Source organism: Salvia hispanica, chromosome 4 (genome assembly GCF_029641045.1).
Source record: "Salvia hispanica isolate PSC_SH4W2 chromosome 4, Shi_PSC_v1, whole genome shotgun sequence".
Taxonomy (NCBI): Eukaryota; Viridiplantae; Streptophyta; class Magnoliopsida; order Lamiales; family Lamiaceae; genus Salvia; species Salvia hispanica.
In genome coordinates, this window is record NC_142695.1 from 27060541 (window position 1) to 27078108 (window position 17568).

The 17568-nt window shown below is 33.1% G+C and overlaps 1 pseudogene; it reads left to right on the plus strand.

Moving 5' to 3' along the window:
• The first annotated feature begins 8874 nt into the window (after positions 1-8874).
• On the plus strand, positions 8875-16756 carry LOC148927588 (protein FAR1-RELATED SEQUENCE 5-like; annotated as a pseudogene).
• The last annotated feature ends 812 nt before the right edge of the window (positions 16757-17568 follow it).

Here is a 17568-nt window from a genome sequence, read left to right on the forward strand (position 1 = left end):
CCTATCACGATACTCAGGAATACCTTGGTAGCGGTTAAATTATCGGCAAACTCGTCCAGCCTCAAGTGCCTCGACAAATGACCAACACACCAAGTAAGTGTCGCACAAGAAGGATGCAGTCGAATCAATGCAGTAATCAGGCAGGATACAATCTGTATACGGTGTCCACAGAAACTACAAAAAATAATATAAATATCAAAATTAATTTCATAGTTTAGAAAATAGTAAATTCATTAACTAACACAACAAAAATAAATTTCACCTGGCCGGGACGAATCAGTGATAACTGATCACGATAATGAGCTACTGAATATCGGGGAGCATTTCCAATTTCAGTAACTCCGTGCCACCTATACAAAAAATTTATGTCAAAAGTTGCCAAAGAAACATAGTTAAGTGAGTTAATGTAAGAAACACATTACTTGGCTCCAGACGGGGTATACGGCGTGTGCATAGGCGATATAAAAAAGGATGGCCTCAATGTGGGCATTCTTTCCCACGCCCATAGCTGCAAAAGAACCATAGGTCCACCCACATCTCTTCTCTGTCTGCCTACAGATGCCTCGCATAAATAATGATACAGAAACGCTAAGGCAGCGCTACCCCATAAAGGGGACCTTGCACCCTGTGGTGTCCGGTATAATAAGACCTCCTAACAAGATCAGCGCATGAATACGTGCCCTTTGCATGTATACATAATCATACAACCCATCTCTCAAAGGTATCGTCGTTTGGTGGATAAGAGATGTCATTAACAAACCGTCCTGCTTCGTTTCATTTTCTACGTCAGGTATCCATCCTAACATATCTCGACACTTGCTGGGCCAATCTTCATATCCGATAGGGTAGTCACGGCAAGTGAAAACACGACCGTCTGCTCTGAAGCCCCACAGGCTTTGCACATCCTGTAAGGTTACAGTAACCTCTCCAACTGGTAGGTGAAAACAGTGTGTCTCAGGCCTCCAGCACTCGATCAAGGCAGTGATAAGCTCGTTGTCTATCCTCATCGGCCTTCCACATTCCAACAAGCCTTTGAAACCCCATACATCAAGCCAATGCTTCACAGTTGGATGTATTTGCACTATCCAGACCTTACTTTCCGTCCGACGAACTCTAAACACATTTGATGTGCCATTCGCCAACAATGAGGCTGAAATGTGTTCGTTTTGATGAAAGAGTAATGATGGATCCTCAGGTTCATAACATAACTGTTCTTCAGAACTTGAAGATGCCATCTGCTTCAAAATAATCGCCCAAATTGAATCAACATTCCAACTTAATCATAAACTCTAAACCCAAATAATCACCCAACTTAATCAACATTCCAACATTCCAAAAAATTCCAACATTCCAACATTCCAACTTAATCAACATTCCAACATTCCAGCTTCAAAATAATCACCAAAAATAATCACCCAACTTAATCAACATTCAATTTTAATCATAAAAACTCAACAATCCAACTTAAATTGCAACTACAACTGAAATACACACTTCAATTCAACTTAATCAAAAAATTCAACTTCAACAATCCAACTTCATAAAAAATTGAATCACTTACTAATTATATACATGTGAAACACACAAATAGGCAACAAAACAACAAAAACCATCCGAAATTTCATCAATTTCATCCTAAACCCTAACTTTGTTAAATTAGGGATAACATACAGAAATTAAGCAATAAAGGATAAATGTAGCCAAATTGAAGAGAAATTACCGAAATATGTTTGAAATTCGTCGGAAAAGATAGAAATCACGTCGGAAAAGATGGAAAATCGCCTGCTTCTTCAATTTTTTTTCGCTTAAAAACTTGAATGGAACTCAATTTGTTCTCTGCCTCTGTTCTGCCGTTTCTGCTTAAAAACTCGACTGGAAGACGCATAAGCCTTATGCGTCACTAACGAAAGACGCATAAGTTTATACGTCACTAACTAAAGACGCATAAGTGTTGTGCGTCACTCCAAAACGCAAATTTTTTGTGCGTTTTTGCTCGACGACGCATAACACTTATGCGTCATCCCTTAAAGACGTATAACCGTTGTGCGTTTTACTTTTAAAGACGCATAATGATTATGCGTCACTCCCTAAGTTGGAATAAAACTAAATCCCTTCATTAAAATGGAGTTCTACTAACATGCATTAATAAAAATAGAAATATTCCATGGATTGAGGAAAGGAGAAGGTGGATGTGGGTTCTGATTGTGAGAGTTGGAGAAGAAAGCATTTGGGAGTGTTAACTCCTTTTATTTCTTGTTGGGCCCTCTTTAAAATAGGTGAGTTAGGGAGTATTAAATGGGTCGATGGTGTTGGCAAGAAAAATGGATTAGGGTTGCTGGTGATTTATATTAAAATACTAAAAATATCGATTTTTCGGTATATCATAGTTTTTGGTACGGTATCGTACCGAATATTTCGGTACGATAACGATATTACATTTTCTACACCGCGCGATTGATTATTATATATTAAAATGTATATATAGATAATTAATTATATATATATAGGGTTTTAATCTATCAAAAAAAGGTTCTAAGTACCAAAATACACACCAATTATCAACCATCAGATCCATATATGTGAGTGGCCACGATTTGTTGTTTAAATTATTTCGTTTGAGTCATAATAAAGGTGAAATGCGTCATGTAAAGGGAATTTTCGGCAGAGTAAATAAGTGGAACCGTCATTACCGTTTTTAGTGGGCGAATTTAATGGTAGTGTTTACTGCACATGCTAAAATCACTCATTTATTGAAATCCCCCAAATCAAACGTCTTAAATCCCAAAATCAGAGACCCAAAACCTAAACCACTCTTCTCTCGCTTCTCCAATCAACCAAAACCCTCCTCGCCGACAATTCTTCAGCAATGGTGTATACACGCTTGGCCGGAGCAACGAAGGATGACGGAAATAGGTTAGCAAGGGTTTGTAAATCCCTAGTTTTCGAGAATGTGCAATCTGGACTAACGCACGTTCTTTTGTGTTGGTATCGCCAAAAGCAACAACGAAAATTTGTATGTTGTCTAAAATATTTGGGTCATTTCTGTTCGGATTATATTTGAATTTTCATTCGACAAATCTTTCGTGTATCAGTTTGTCTTCCTAAACAGCGACTGCAACTATTGCACACGTGTCAAATGAAAAGGCTACTGGAAGCGATTACCCAAAACAAGGTTAATGTGTTATTTTTTAGGTTATTATTATGTAGTAGGTTATTATGGATTTCTACAATGAAACTTTTCATTGAATTTTGTCAACGAATTGAGTTCAACTTAGAATCACATACTCAGACTGTCGTAGTGGATGTTTCAAAGGCTGTTAAAGTTTAATGTGCTAAGCTACACAAATAATGAATGAGGTCATAACTTTGATTGTTTTGTCATTTGTGTCATAGTTCAGAAACATTGATTGTTGCAATTGTGTTTATAAACATTGGAATGAACAGTGTTTGAGGTTATTCCACAACATTTTTAGTTTTTTAAGTCATTGTTAGTTCTGTTTACATCATTTTAGGGTATGCTTAATATCATAACGTAAAAAACATATTAAAAATGACCTTCGTGTTGTCTAAACGGATGTCATTTTTAGATCATTTTAGGTCATGCTTTCTTTATGCCCTCAAAAGACTAAGAATGACTTCATTTATCTTACAGGTACTATGGTAGAGAATGTTGATGTAGCTGAATTACATGAACGTGAAGATCAACATTGAAAAGATGATAGCGAACTACAGATCTTAAGCAATTGTTATGTCATAAATCAAAAGACTGAATCTTTGTTTCATTCTTTTATAGTTTACCACTATTTTAAATTAAGGATGTTTAAATAGTTCAGCTTTACATATTTGGATGGTGTTTTAGAAATGACATCGGATGTTATTATTTCTTCAATTTATATATGAATACTAGTGTCAAACAAGCTCTTTTTTATGTCGTACTCTATGCGTGCTAGAAATTTGGGTCATAATAAATGAATATTTAGGTCATAGCATCGTACGGTTAATTTGTATCATAATAAACCAACATTTGAGTTATTATATAACCTAAGGAGTACCAAAATGCGTCATACAAATCTGATCGAAATGTTCGTATCAAACAAATTGAAGTTAAATACGCGATTACATGTTGCAATGTTTGTAATGCTTTCATCTTGTTTCTTGTAGTCGAAATACCATATGATGAAAATTACTCCATACATTGGGTCATAATAAAGGAATATTTGGGTCATAGCATCGTATGGTTACTTTGTGTCATAATAAACCAACATTCGGGTCATTATATAACACTAAGAGTATCAAAATGCGTGAAGCAAATCTGATCGAAATGTTCTTATCCAACAAACTGAAGTAAAACACACGAATTCTCATGTTTTTGACATATTAAAAAAACCTTATATTAATATGGCCGAAGAATACACATACAGTAACCCAAACATCATCCATTCTTTGAGTCATAATAAATGAATATTTGGGTCATAGCACGGTATGGTTAATTTGTGTCATAATAAACCAACATTCGAGTCATTATGTAACACTGAGGAGTACCATAATGCGTCATACAAATCTGATCGAAATGTTCGTATCAAACAAATTGAAGTAAAAAAGAGAATACATCGTATCAAACTTCAGAATTTCTTCTAGATCGCTGCTTTTCTTTCTCTTTGAATTTGTCGCAATTCCTTGAATCGCGGTGACCCACTCCTGACATTTCTTGCATTGACGCAAAGGCTTGCTCTTAAGCTTCAAAGCATTCTCCACTCTTGAGGGAACTCTACTACATCATCGGAGGATGATTAATTGTCACCAAGCGAAGTAGAATGCGTTATAGTATCCATTTATGGAGATAAGATGCAGAAATTTATGGGAAAAAAATCCACAAATGTAAGTTACGAAATCATGAAACATGATCAGAGGAAATTAAGAAAGTGAATTTTTAGATTGAGGAAGTTAATTACGAAATGAGAGAATGATAAGAACAGAAATTACCAATGAAAGAAACGGCGCCGGAGTGTACAACAATATTAACAACACCGATTTAATCAGAAAACTAATTGATTGAATATAATAAATCTTCATGAAAAGAAGTATACTGGAATATTAATAGGAGATCGGCTGAAGAAGATGGAAAATACGCAGGAGTTGAAGAAGATGAATGTTAAGTCCAAAATCACGCTAACATTTGTTAATTGAAGAGAAAGATGTATGATTATAGGGATTGCAATAACAGCCGGATGGAAGCGAATGACATTAGTAACCTTTTAGTATTTGAAGTGATTAAAATAATAATTCTTGAAAAATAATTAAAGCCATCAGATCTTCTAATCATAAGATTAACTCACCTAATCCGATGCTCTAAATGCGGTCTGTATTTCTTGATTTGATGGGATACTTGTTTTGATCAAAATCCTATATATATATATATATATATATATATGGGCATGTTAGGGTGCCACCACCCCTTAAAATAACACCATACCACCATTTCTAGCCAATCATTTGTACACGTGGACGAATAATAAGATGCCACGTGGCAAAAAAAATCTAGAAAAAGACGGGCAGCAATGTGTTGGTCTTTAAACAACAATTTTTCTTGAACAGCAATATCGACACACTATACAACAATCTATAGATTGCTGTGTAGTGTTTGTAATATTGCTGTGTAGCGTTTATAATATTGCTGTATAAGCGGTGTCACGTTGTCATTTTAAAAGGGGTTGTCATTTTAACACAAACCTATATATATATATATATATAGAGTCCTATTAACCACAAATCCACCCTTAAAGACCGAACTAGAGACCAAATTAGGGCCACTCATTTTTCTTAATCTTATGGTTATGATTAATTTACAATTAATTTAATATTTTATTAAATAAAAATGTTTTTTTTATTTTTTTTATTTTTTTGATTTGTTTTTAACTTTTTTTAAATTTTTTAAATTTTTTAAATTTTTTTTTTATTTTTAAAATTTTTTTTTTTATTTTTTTGAATTTTTTTTAATATTTTTTGAATTTTATTTGTATTTTTTTAAAAATTTGTTTTTATTTTTTTATTCAATAAAAACTTGCCGGAGTAAATAATGAACTATATTCACTACATAATGAACTAAATGAATGTATGTTATGAACTTATTACTTCATTCAGTCGTGCTATTACTTCATTCCGTTAGTTTATTACTTCATTTATTCATGTTATTACTTCATTCAATTAGGTTATTACTTCATTCAGTCATGCTATTACTTCATTCCATTAGTTTATTACTTCATAATGTGTTATGACATAATTATCTTTCAGTTGGGTTTAGGGTTATTACTTCATTCCGTTAGTTTATTACTTTATTCAGTCATGTTATTAATTCATTCCGTTAGTTTATTACTTCATTCAGTCATATTATTGTTATGAGCTTATTACTTCATTCAGTCGTGCTATTACTTCATTCTATTAGTTTATTATTTCATTTATTCATGCTATTACTTCATTCCGTTAATTTATTACTTCATTCAGTCATGTTATTACTTCATTCCATTAGTTTATTACTTTATAATGTGTTATAACATAATTATCTTTCAGTTGGGTTTAGGGTTATTACTTCATTCCGTTAGTTTATCACTTCATTCAGTCATGTTATTACTTCATTCTATTAGTTTAGTACTTCATTCCGTTAGTTTATTACTTCATTCAGTCATGCTATTACTTCATTCCGTTAGTTTATTACTTCATTCAGTTATGTTATTACTTCATTTCATTAGTTTACTACTTCATTTCATTAGTTTATTACTTCATTTTATTAGTTTATTACTTCATAATGTGTTATGACATAATTATCTTTCAGTTGAAGTAAATTTAGTATATAATGAATGCGAAAAATTACTTCATAACATACATTCATTTAGTTCATTATGTAGTGAAAATAGTTCATTATTTACTCCAACAAGTTTTTATCGAAAAAAAAATTAAAAAAAAATTTTAAAAAAATATTAATTTTTTTTTTTTAAAATATTTTTTAAATTTTTTTTTAAAAATAAATAAATTAAAAATGTTTTTATTTAATAAAATATTAAATTAATTCTAAATTAATCATAGCCATAAGATAAAGAAAAATGAGTGGCCCAAATTTGGTTTCTAGTTCGGTCTTTAAGAAGGGTTCGACATTGATCACAACTCTATATATATATATATAGAGAGAGTTTTGATCTATGTAAAACTCATTCTTAATACAAAAATACAGAACCAAGCATACATATGTCATTTTTAGGTCATCGTAAGCTTATTTTTATGTCATTATAATAAGCATGACATAAAATGATCTTAACATGACCTCAAACCCAAATTTTATAATATGACCTAAAACTGCTTTATAATGACCCACTGTGTTTTTCTTTAATTATTGACCATTAGATTGAAAAATCTCATGGTCAGGATTTGGTCTGAATTTTGTATTGAGATGCATTTTTGTATTAATCATTTTCCTATATATATATATATATATATATATATATATATGTTAAAATTCTAATATCTTGTCCCACATCGGCTTGGTGATGATCCTATCTCTTCTATATAAGTGTGGATAACCCTCCCCCTTATGAGGACTTTTAAGGGGTGAGTGGCCCATTTTTAATATGATATCAGAGCGGGCCCAAGTCGATAATGGGTTTATTTTCTTTATCTCTTCTTTTGCCTACCCAGGTGATAGAAGTCCGATGTGTCATTACGGCCCACACGTGAAGGGGCGTGTTGGAATTTCTAATATCTTGTCCCACATCGGCTTGGTGATGATCCTATCTCTTCTATATAAGTGTGGATAACCTTCCCCTCATGAGGCCTTTTAAGGGGTGAGTGACTCATTTGCTGCATAACCAAGTTAAGCGCCTGTGGGCTCCTGCCCACGTAAGCCATATTCCTTATTATTAAGCATATCTTTTCTCAACCAGGTCAGCACATATTTATTCTTCTTTTTTTCTTTTCTGTTTTTTATTTTCCTTAAATACATATAATCTTTTATTCAATTCTCCCTAGGTTTTACAAAATTGTTGTGCCGCTCTGTACCTCTCCTTTTTCACCATTCGTTATCTACATATTGCTTTGTTGAAATTTGCATTCCTAATAGCCAGGTATTCCTCTAACCCCATAATGTCATTGCTCACTGATTATGTAATACTATGATTTTTTATGCAATGGTTCTATTACCTATGTTAATTTAAAACAATTGGCATGCTCCCTATATCTTGTTGAGGAATTTAGATGATAAATGTTGCATTATTATATATTTGAGTATTAATTTTTTCTAATCACTATTATTAGATGTAGTAGTAGATGGAATAATATAATTGCAAACGTTTCAGTTAGTTCATGGTCTTAATAATAGTATTTGCTAATTATTTCTATCGTTTTATTTACACATTATTTGTTTGAATTTATTTTCTTAGTTTAATGGGTGAAAATATGAACGATCAACTATATATTCCTCAAATTGCAAACGATCGAAAACCAGAGATTGGAATGAAATTTACGTCAATAGATGAAGCGTTTGAATTCTACAATCAATATGCACGTGAAGCTGGATTTAGTGCAAGACTAAGCAATAGCAAAAGTAATAAGATAACAAAAGAAGTTGTTTGGAAACAATTTGTTTGTTTTAAGGCTGGCCAAATTGATGAAGCCCGTTCCAAAAACCGACTATCAAGTGGTTGTCCGACTACGATAAGAGCTCATGGTGAAGTTAGAACTGATGGACCTGGCTGGTGTGTTAGTGTCTTCACTGAGGGTCATAATCATGGACTTTCTACTCCTTCAAAGGTGCATTTACTCTGATCACATCGTAGTGTTTCTGCCGCGAAGAAAGTATTGACTCAACAACTTTCAGAAGCTAATATACCAACTTGTCAGAAAATGCAACTATTGGAAATAGAAAGCGGCGGGCTTGAAAGTGTAGGTTGCACTGAAAGAGATATCAGAAATTTTGAGAAAGAATTAAGGGATGAACAAAAGGGGATTGATGCTGAAACTCTGATAGAATTCTTTACATCTGAGAAAGAGAAGAATTCAGCATTTTTCTTTGACTATGAGACGTATTCAGATTCAGATAATACGTTCAAAAGATGTTTTTGGGCGGATTATAAATCAAGAAGGGCTTACAGTGTATTTGGTGATGTCGTAGTATTCGATTCAACTTACAAAACTAACAAGTATGGAATGATTTTTACACCTTTCGTAGGGGTTAATCATCATCATCAAACGATAGTTTTTGGTTGTGGATTTCTAAGTGATGAGAAGACTGAATCATACGTTTGGTTGCTTAATAGGTTTATGGAAGCTATGCCAACAGGTGCACCAAAATCAATTATTACTGATCAAGATCCTGCTATGACGAAAGCACTTGCACAAGTTTTGCCTGAAACAGTGCACCGTTATTGTTTGTGGCATATATTGAACAAATTTCCTCAGAAGATTTCCCCAGTGACTTTTCGAGATCACTATCGGAGCATAAAGAATGTTATAAAAAATTCTACATCTCCAGAGGAATTTGAGCATGACTGGAAAGATGTTATTAGATGTGCTAACTTGGAGGAAAATAGTTGGATAGTGTTGATGTATGAGTTAAAGCATAAGTGGGTTCCGACATATTTCAGTAACGTATTTTTTGCTGGGATGTCGAGTAGTTAAAGATCCGAGAGTTCACATTCATTTATTAAAAAGTATGTCTCCCATAAGAACTCAGGATTTTATCACACGATTCAATCGGGCGTTGAGACGCCAAATGCATAATGAGTTATTTGCAGACCATATTGACATGAATGAGCATCCCAAAATAAAAACAAATTGGCCGATGGAAACTCAAATGGTTAAAGTGTACACGAAAAAAAAATGGACGGAGTTTCTAGATGAAATGAGTCGAAGTCATGGTTACTCTGTGCACCAAGCCTCCATAAGAGATGATATTGTGATTTACAATGTGACGACTTTCCAAGGTTGTTCATCCTCAAAGCCAAGACTACTCATGCATGATAGACGAGAGACTATATATCATGTAATTGTGGAAAATTCGAGTTTGATGGTATTCCGTGTAGACACATGCTAGCTTTCTTTCGCATTAGCCAAATATTTGAACTTCTTGACAAGTATATACTCAAGCGATGGACACGAGAAGCAAAGATTGGCATTGTCTGTTCAATGGAGGATGAAAACGCCAATGATGATCCAACACGTTTTTTGCTGTCACGGCGCTCCAAGTTATCATTGTCTGTTCAATATTGATTGATTGGCATTGTCTGTTCAACATTGATTGATTATGCATCTTTGACGGATGAGGGGACGAACTTTTTGGATAAAGAACATGATTACATATATTGTGACATCCGTAACCCAAATCATACATCATATTGCATAATTACATATTTTATTATAACTACGTGATATATTACCATTAGAATTATAGAGATATGAGTGAGTTGCAATATTTTGTATTTAGTAAATTATGAGATGTTAAGTTAATTATATCCTTGTGTATCTAGAAATATACCTATGATGAACAATTGTATATCACAGAATTATATGTAATTGAGTTATTAAAGTAATTGAATTATATGTTAGGTGTTTACGTATATGTACGTGTACTTTTCCAATTACTAAGCCATACACATTTTATATTTAAACCACATATATATGGCTAATTGTGTAATAACGTGTGCATCTATTTATATATATGTGTGTACGTACTATTTGTCTAACTAAATTTCTTTATATACTTGCTCTAGTAATATCTATTTACTATGACTTTGTTTATACACGTATTTGTAATATTCCATTTTACCTTCAACTTCAAAAGTATGAATTTAATTAACGAAAGGAAAGCGTATGGCGTGTACAATTTTATCAAACCACACGTATATGATATTGTTTAGAAAGTAGATAAGTGTGACTTTTTAAATTAGCTTTATTTATATTTGTTTATGTATTCTAAAGACCAATTTTTGAGGGCACGTGTAGTTCTATGGATAAATGCATGCCTTACATCCAGATGGAGTTCTTGAACTACATACAAATGGATTAATTAACCGACGCTAGTATGCTCAAATATATATACACATATAAGAGTGTAGTGAGAGAGAAAAGGGTGGAAATTAGAGAGAGAGAAAAAAGAGACGAATGTGAGAGCAGAAAACAAATGGTTAGAGAAGAGTAGATGATTGATGAGATAAACAATCGTGGGTGGTAAATCAGGAGATGGAATTAGGAGTTTGACTTGATTATCTATCTTATTCAGGTGTGTATAAATCACACTTTTAATTTTACATATTTTATGTGATTGATTGTTATGTGTTAAATTAAAGTGAATATTTGAATTATATGATATGAGACTAAATGGTTATGTGTTATTTGATATTGATGGTGCAATGTGATGTGGATATATGATTTGTGCAATGGATATGTTTATCTATAGTATTGGAATTAATTGATGGAATATATGGTTATGTAATTGGTGCAATGGATATGTTTGATGTATCATATTGGAATCATTTGAATCATGGGATTAAAGAGGATATGTGACAGTCTTGCCCTGGATCTGATATACAATGACAAAAGACCTACGGGTCAATACAAAGAGCAAAGAGGGACCTTCGTGGAAAGGTCAAATCAAAGAGGGGCCTTCGTGGAAAGGTCAATATGCAAAGAGGGGCCTTCGTGGAAAGGTCAAAAAGCAAAGAGGGGCCTTCGTGGAAAGGTCAAATAATGAAAAGGGACCTACGGGTCGTATACAATGGAAATCCCGGGCAGATATCAGGCTTCATGTGTCACAGAATAATAAAAAGAATGGAGAGGCATATGCATATGAATGTTAAATTGTTTATGACATTTATTACTTCCGGTGATATATTTTGATGAAAGAATGAGTTTGATATATGTGTGTGAAATTAAAGGTAAGGTTTATATGCACTGAGTTGTGGCTCATATAAACCACTAATATTTTTCAGGAATAAGATATCAATGATCGTGGGTTGATGTGAGTTACAGTTATTATAAGGGTCGGCGGCTGACGCATTTTGGCAACTTCTCTTCCTCATCATTTTTGCATGTAGATAAATGTGTAGTACATAGAGTGGTGAGTGAGTCCCACTACGGTTTAGAATGATTTGAAATATGTACCTGATATAATACGTGGATTTTATATAGTTGTCACGTGGATTATTTATTTTAAATTTTGAATTTATTTATAGTAAGTGCATAAGTCATAAGGGTTGGAGTGTGACAGTTTAGGTGGTATCAGAGCGGGGATAGAATCCCGCTGGGACATAGTATCCATGTATATTATATATACATGACATTTTGGTTGTAAGTTTCATTTGCATTTGTATTATCATGAATATATGTCACTGAGGAGAGAAGGGTCAGCCGCCCTGCATCATCAATTAACTGTAGAAACATTTCATATACATGTTGCATCATATGGGGATTACCCAGGCTTTTAGACCAAAGAGTACATGGACCATTGACGAGGTAAGAGGTAGAAAATTTAAAAGAGCTCGGAAAAGTAGAAGTTGTTGATTTTATGGGACTAATCTGACTGAGGCTGGGATATAGTTAAAAAGTGATGGAACCGGTGTTCAATCAGATGAGTTGTATGTCAGAAGAAGGTTTTAATTATAGGGTATCTCTTCTTTGAAGCAATACTTACTCTTGGTGGGAAACAATCCCACAAGCTATGAGACAACCTCTGGTATTCTGGTATTCAGTTCAGATGATTTTTCTAGAGAACTCAATGCTAAATATATGCAAAGAAGTGTATTGTGATAAGAAGCAGAGAAGGGTTTGTCTTTAATCAAGGAACTATGTTTGTTGATTATGAGCAGACATTATTTCAGTATACACGGTTTATCTAGACAGCGTGGTGCGAGTTAATTCAATTGAGCTGCCAGCGGATATTGATTCTTTTCTTCATACACAAGTTTTGATATTATTATGGGTATAGATTGGTTTTCACTTCATCGAACCAAGGTATCTTGTCAAGTAAAAGAAATGGTAATATCATCGTCGAGACGGGATCGAGTGATATTTTACGGTAATCAATATATTGTTCCAGGTTTTCTTACATTATCTAGATCGACTTTTTGATTTATTGGAAGTGGAGATTTATCTGGATTTTCACCTTATCAGGAGATATATTTCTCTATTGAGCACAACATTTATTTTTATTTATCAACCGTGTTCATTAGAGTTTCAAGAGTTGAAGAAATAGATACAGGAGTTGTCAGAGATATGTATGAGTTAATGTTTTACCTTGAAGAGTACCAATATTATTTTTGAAGAAGAAAGATGATACACTGCGACATTATATATACTGTTGGAAGTCAAATCGAGTGACAATAAAGAATAAATATCTATTACCGAGAATAGAAGACTTATTTGATCAATTTCAAGGTATGCAACTGTTTTCGAGTACTGATTTTCGATCAAGATATCATTGGTTGAAGATAGCTAAAGAGAATATTGCAGAGACACCATTTTGAACTCAGTACGACCATTATGAGTTTTGGTTATGCCTTTTGAATAAACTATTGCACCTACAATTATTTATGGTATTGATGAACAAATTCTCTCAACTATTCCTGGATCTGTTAGTGATTATTTCTATTAACTTACTATTATATTCATGAAGTACAGATGGGCATGTTAATTTGCAGTCAGTATTACAAGTTCTGCGAGATAAACAGATTATTGCAAGGTTGAGTAAATGTGAGTTTTTGCTAGAACATGTGGTATTGTTGGGACACGTGGTGTCAGGTCATGGAATATAAGTGGATCTACAAAAGATTGAACTGGTTTTCAGCTGGAAATGTTTCTCAATTATTATTCAATTGATAATGAAGTTAGTACGACAGAATTCTTCTTTTATATGAAGTGAAGCATATCAAAAGAGTTTTAATGAGTGGAAGCATCGGTCGAATATGTCACCTATTTTGGTTATCTTCGCAGGTACAAGATATTCTGTTATTTATAGTGATGCGCTGAAACATGGATTTGGTTATCTTTTGACTTAATGGAAAGTTTATTGCTTATGCGTCGTAACAATCGCAAGTACAAGGAGTTTCTTATTCTGATCAAAATCTGTTATTAGCGACATTATTTTTCTTTGAAGATTTGGCATCATTATCTGCAGGAACACTTATATGGTATTCTAGTATCTTATATATTGACAGAAATCCGCGATTTACTATCTCAGTCTTGATAAATTCTTTTTGTGAGTTTCACCTCAGAAAGGAGTCATATGATTCGAGCAAAAAGGGTAAGTTGAGTCCTCATTATATTGAACCGTGAGATACTGTTGAAAGAGTTGGATCATTGACATATAGGTTAACATTACCTCCAGAGTTGGCACAGATGCATAATATTTTCTTCGTTAGTAGGATTCAGCTTTATCGATCTGATCTTTCACATGTTCTGAAAGATTCTGATATACAGATTTCTAAAAATTTGAGTTATATAGAAGAACATGTCAATATAGTGGACCGCCAATCGAAACAATTGTGAATAAAAGATGAGAAAGAACTATCCACATCTATTTATGGGTTAGCAATTTCTTTGAGTATATGAACATAGAGAGGAATGAATTTTGCGGACAAAATTCTTAAAGAGGGGAAGAATTGTGACATCCGTAACCCAAATCATACATCATATTGCATAATTACATATTTTATTATAACTACGTGATATATTACCATTAGAATTATAGAGATATGAGTGAGTTGCAATATTTTGTATTTAGTAAATTACGAGATGTTAAGTTAATTATATCCTTGTGTATCTAGAAATATACCTATGATGAACAATTGTATATCACAGAATTATATGTAATTGAGTTATTAAAGTAATTGAATTATATGTTAGGTGTTTACGTATATGTACGAGTACTTTTCCAATTACTAAGCCATACACATTTTATATTTAAACCACATATATATGGCTAATTGTGTAATAACGTGTGCATCTATTTATATATATGTGTGTACGTACTATTTGTCTAACTAAATTTCTTTATATACTTGCTCTAGTAATATCTATTTACTATGACTTTGTTTATACACGTATTTGCAATATTCCATTTTACCTTCAACTTCAAAAGTATGAATTTAATTAACGAAAGGAAAGCGTATGGCGTGTACAATTTTATCAAACCACACGTATATGATATTGTTTAGAAAGTAGATAAGTGTGACTTTTTAAATTAGCTTTATTTATATTTGTTTATGTATTCTAAAGACCAATTTTTGAGGGCAATGGATTAATTAACCGACGTTAGTATGCTCAAATATATATACACATATAAGAGTGTAGTGAGAGAGAAAAGGGTGGAAATTAGAGAGAGAGAAAAAAGAGACGAATGTGAGAGCAGAAAACAAATGGTTAGAGAAGAGTAGATGATTGATGAGATAAACAATCGTGGGTGGTAAATCAGGAGATGGAATTAGGAGTTTGACTTGATTATCTATCTTATTCAGGTGTGTATAAATCACACTTTTAATTTTACATATTTTATGTGATTGATTGTTATGTGTTAAATTGAAGTGAATATTTGAATTATATGATATGAGACTAAATGGTTATGTGTTATTTGATATTGATGGTGAAATGTGATGTGGATATATGATTTGTGCAATGGATATGTTTATCTATAGTATTGGAATGAATTGATGGAATATATGGTTATGTAATTGGTGCAATGGATATGTTTGATGTATCATATTGGAATCATTTGAATCATGGGATTAAAGAGGATATGTGACAGTCTTGCTCTGGATCTGATATACAATGACAAAAGACCTACGGGTCATATTTAATGATAATAGACCTACGGGTCAATACAAAGAGCAAAGAGGGACCTTCGTGGAAAGGTCAAATCAAAGAGGGGCCTTCGTGGAAAGGTCAATATGCAAAGAGGGGCCTTCGTGGAAAGGTCAAAAAGCAAAGAGGGGCCTTCGTGGAAAGGTCAAATAATGAAAAGGGACCTACGGGTCGTATACAATGGAAATCCCGGGCAGATATCAGGCTTGATGTGTCACAGAATAATAAAAAGAATGGAGTGGCATATGCATATGAATGTTAAATTGTTTATGACATTTATTACTTCCGGTGATATATTTTGATGAAAGAATGAGTTTGATATATGTGTGTGAAATTAAAGGTAAGGTTTATATGCACTGAGTTGTGGCTCATATAAACCACTAATATTTTTCAGGAATAAGATATCAATGATCGTGGGTTGATGTGAGTTACAGTTATTATAAGGGTCGGCGGCTGACGCATTTTGGCAACTTCTCTTCCTCATCATTTTTGCATGTAGATAAATGTGTAGTACATAGAGTGGCGAGAGAGTCCCACTACGGTTTAGAATGATTTGAAATATGTACCTGATATAATATGTGGATTTTATATAGTTGACACGTGGATTATTTATTTTAAAGTTTGAATTTATTTATAGTAAGTGCATAAGTCATAAGGGTTGGGGTGTGACATATATGGTAAAATCAAAGAGATGAGTATTAGTCCAATGACTGCACAAGAAAGTCAAACTAGGAAGAGCTTGGTTGGAACCAGAAATATTGGTGATCCTAATGAGATAAGAACAAAGGGACGTGTTAAGCGAATGTTATCATCAAAAGAGAAGCCAACTTTGAAGCCTAGGGCATGTCGTGGGTGTGGTGGAGTATCGCATGACAAACGTAATCGTCCAAAATTGCATGATGAGTATGTGAATAATTGATGATTTTATCATTTAGATTTATAATTATTTTAGGAAACAATGCATTTAAATTCACTATATTTTCTCTATTTTTATTTTTAGATCAGTTGCAAGATGATCATCACGACAACAGTGAATAATACAAATGGCAAGGACTGATATTCATAGCTAGTGGAAGTATCTTTGACATTATTTTTGAATTGTTCGTAGTATTTTATCCTAATCTTTTGATGGTTCTAGTGTATTGAAATTGATTTTATTAGAGTACATTGAATTTCATATATTAAAGCTGCATCTAAAATTTCTACATTTAAGTTCATTGGGATTTTTTTGCCTTCAATTTTTTGTATAATATTATCATTTTATATTTCATTCCAATGTGGCAGGAGGGGAATTCAACCGAGGCTGTTGCATAAAGGATAATTGTATTTGGGGAGGCAGAGACATTGTCATCTATTAATCCTTTCGTAGTATTGGCAACGTGCTATTTGATGTTCTTGCAATTCAGCCTTCAGTTTATGATACGTGCGTGACCTTTGGCTTTTCTTTTCCAGTTGAAATAGTGCAAATGATGTACGAAAGCATTGGTCAAGATAAGCCTTGAGGGTGCTTACACAACTTTTGATGCTTATTTTGACTTCGTATTCAACCTCTTTGATTCATTTCATTGTGTATTTTAACTAGTGAAACAATGCCTCGCCAGTCTTCTTTCATTTTGCAAGATATACTCCTGAGAAATTACACAAACAAAAATACATTGCCTCCTTCCTTTCCATCAATTTCTGGAACTCCCCTCGTTATTTTGTGCAAAATATTTAATTTTATATTGCCGA